General features: G+C 35.9%; 1 pseudogene; it reads left to right on the forward strand.

Annotated features, from left to right (window-relative positions):
* Positions 1 to 3462, forward strand: LOC149174689 (cysteine-rich receptor-like protein kinase 44; annotated as a pseudogene).
* Positions 3463 to 3949: the final 487 nt, after the last annotated feature.

Below are 3949 nucleotides of genomic sequence, written 5' to 3' on the forward strand. Positions count from 1 at the left end.
ATGAAGACTTCAAACAAAACAGCCATAATTTTAGGGGTCGTGGGTGGCTTGGTTCTCATGTTCACAGGCTGCCTCTTCGCAACTTGGGGAAGACTGAAGTCTGCCATATTTGGAAGGGGTAGCGAAGGTAATGGTGCCACATGATTCTCTGAGCTCCTTAGAAAAAGGTAGCACATACCCATCTAAACCAGGGGTTTGGTCGCCTCTGGTGTTAGATGTGTATATGCGAGTGCCTTGATTGTAGATTTGAGTTATTTGAGGTTTAATAGTTGAATTGCAAACTGGTTCTTTAGATAATCCAAGTATACTATGTTCATTATACTTTTATATTTATATTTTATATTTTCATAATATAGATGATGATGAAGGTGAAGAACTCATACTCCTCAATAATAATAGACAAATAATATTTACTATGGAAACATTACTAGCTTCCACTAAAAATTTTGATAATCAGAACAAGCTTGGAGAAGGAGGATTCGGCCCTGTGTACAAGGTAAGCTGGGATAAGTAAGCTTCCAGTAATGATATTTACTATCTTAAAATAGAGTGATATTCAGGCTCTTCTCTTCGCACAATTGACTGTAGATTAGCAGTTTGAAAACAATATATTGGGGAAAGACAATTAAGCTTAATAATTTACCAAACTTTTATACTGTAGGGAACTACACCAGATGGAAAAGAAATAGCCGTGAAAAATCTGTCCAAAAAATCTATGCAAGGAAAGAAAGAGTTTTTAAATGAAGTTAAACTTGGGGCCGAAATTCAACATCGAAATCTTGTATGCCTACTGGGTTGCTGCGTAGAGAGATCAGAAAGATTGCTTGTCTATGAATACTTACCCAATAAGAGCCTTGATCAAATTTTATTCGGTGAGTGGCTTCCATTTTATTATGAAAGTAGACAGAAAATTAAAATTATCATTGTTTCAACAAGGATATTCAGATTATGTCAAATTAATTAATGTCATGCACGGATACAGACCCAAACAAACGCAACCAGCTTGATTGGGGAAGCGTTACAATATAATAATGGGAGTAGCTCGTGGGCTTCTCTATCTTCATCAGGACTCGAGACCGCGCATTATTCATCGAGATGTTAAAGCAAGCAATGTGTTGTTGGACGAGGAACTGAACCCTAAGATAGCAGATTTCGGCTTAGCAAGACTTTTTCCTGATGGCCAAACTCACATCAGTACTGCAAAAGTTGTTGGAACTTAGTGAGATTTCAATACAATCATTACTCTGTTAATGCAGATGTTTTACTCTGCTGATTTTACTTCAATAGGATTGACAATATTGTAATTATATTTACCGTTTTTCATTCTTGGTTAAGCGTTTTTATGATTTGGGGATTTACAATCTTGGTTGCTGTTATCAGTAAAACTAGTGTCCATTCAAAGTTGCTAGTCTCACTAAGACGGGTAGCTATCTTAGAAACAAACAAACTAAAGTTATTTGTGCCTTCTTTTATGAGAGATAGATGAGAGAGAAGTAGAGAGTACCAACCTCAGTGTTTCGCTTGGCTCCTTGCCTCTTTCATCCCTCATTTGACAGAGCTTCGCCACTCTTTCCTCACTTGTCTCGCTTCAAAGAACACCGATAGATTCAAAGCATAGAGATTTATAACCATAAACAATATAGAGCAACATAATACCATCAAAGCATAGAGATTTATAACCATAAACAATATAGGATCAGATGTATATTGACCATACAAATGCATACACTAAATATACAAGAATATAGAGGAAAACTCAAATAGCTTTATTGATAAAAGTAGTAGAAGAGAGGATTACAACCCATTGGTCTGACCCAATGCCATCCTCCTTGCATGAAAGCCCTCTTCACCTCATGAAAAGATAGATCACCCAACACTATGATGTTTCACAGAGAAACCAATACCACTTACGTACAAAATACAAAATTCCAGCTGGATCTCTAGGATGAGGGATCCATATATAGATATTTGCAGTTGAAGGTGGGTGAGTCAGCTTCTGGGATTTTGATTAGAGTCATTTCTCTAATAGTTCTTGGTTCCACTTGGAGATTTCATGATCTCTTACTCATCCCTTGACAAATTCACAGAGGCAAGTGTCAAATGAGCAGTTTCTAGAAGATTATCTCGGTTTCAACCTAGCAAACTCACTCTGCCATTTGTCTGCTCTCGCTCATCGCACCCTACAGAAGGGCTTTTAAGTATGCATCGCACCCTCTATGTGTAACAGATGAGATGCATCGCACCCTCGGCATGGAGCAGTCTGTATGGTCTAGTTTTGACAAGTTTTGAGCAGTTTTTCAGGGAGACCTTCTGGGAAATGATGTAACCAGCTGACCTTGTTCCTTGAGGGTATGAAACAACACTTTTAGGGGTTTAGAAGCCCTTGGTTTATGGACATATGTGATTGGGTTGCATTGCCCAAATATGTCTATAACAGTTGCAAATATGCTTCCTTTTCAAATAACTTATCATCTCCCATTTCTAAATTTTTTCCTTAATTTATGATATTCAAGAAAAGGTGGGTTTTGCATTCTTGATTCAATAAAAAGTGGGGTTTTGCATTCTTGATTAAGCTTTTTTATGATTTGGGGATGGATTGACAATCTTGGTTGCAACTATGCTTCCTTTTCAAATAACTTATCATTTCCTATTTCTAAATTTTTGCCTTAATTTATGATATTTGACATTGTACTCTGTATATGCAGCGGTTATATGCCACCAGAGTATGCTATGTTGGGGCAAGTATCTGTAAAAACTGATGTTTATAGTTTTGGCGTTCTTGTCCTCGAAATTATCACAGGAAGAAAGAACACGGATTACAATTTGCCACCTGAAATGCAGATTCTTTTGGGATGGGTAAGATACAATTTCCCTTTTATTCCCAACTGAGCATATCTACCTTAATTAAGTTAAGACCATGCTATTCAGTTCATGTGCAAACCTATCAGGGATACCCATGACGATATTGAGGATGTGTTGTCCACTGTGTATATATCTTATCAGAATGACGAACCCTCTGTGATTATGCAGGTATGGAAGTCATATGAAGCTGGAAACATTGTGGGGATAATTGATGGAGCAATTATTGAAACGTGCGATGAAAAGCAAGCGGTGAGATGCATTCAGGTTGGTCTTTTGTGTACACAAGCCGAATCGTCACTTCGTCCACCAATGTCGACAGTCACTTCGATGCTGTCAACTGATTCCGTTACGGACATCCCAGATCCCACAAAACCTGCATTTGTGAGTTCTCATGTTTCCCCAAATACCGAGTCTACCAGTTATGGGTTCTCACTCGCGTCTGCGTCTGCTTCTGCTTCTGCATCTGCATCTAACGCCACTGATTCCATTACTGAATTGGTGCCCAGGTAATGGTAAATATGCAGTGATTTAACAGACAGATTTCAGTAATGTTGTGACAGTATATTCAACCATGGCAGAGATAGCACTACTTTATTATATTATGTTCAACTATGGAATATAATGATGAATTTATTTTTAAATGGACGATAGGGAATGTGAGTAATTTGATGGATTTAATTTTGGTAAAATTATTAATAAAAGTTATAAACTATCTTTAATTATATAATTGTTTTATTATTTTGTCCTAGATTTTTGATATCAATTTTTTAGTTAGTTACATTTGGAAAAGGGAAAAGGAAAAGGAAGTATATATATATATATATATATATATATATATATATATATATATATATATATATATATATATATATATATTTGATGTTTATGTTATAGATATTTTATTAATTTTGTAAACCAAAAAAATTAAAATATTAATGTTTATTTATTTTTTTTATATAGTTTGAGTGGTTTTAATGGTTAAGAGCAAGTGTTTTTTGTTTCTTCTTAAGAAGTAGAGTGGTAGAGTATCAAATCACTAGACGGAGTCCCTTGTCCCACAAATAAGGGGGTCTCATACACCAATTTG

Source organism: Pinus tabuliformis, chromosome 4_1 (assembly GCF_031772625.1).
Source record: "Pinus tabuliformis cultivar Carrire ecotype Pingquan chromosome 4_1, CPIR1, whole genome shotgun sequence".
NCBI lineage: Eukaryota > Viridiplantae > Streptophyta > Pinopsida > Pinales > Pinaceae > Pinus > Pinus tabuliformis.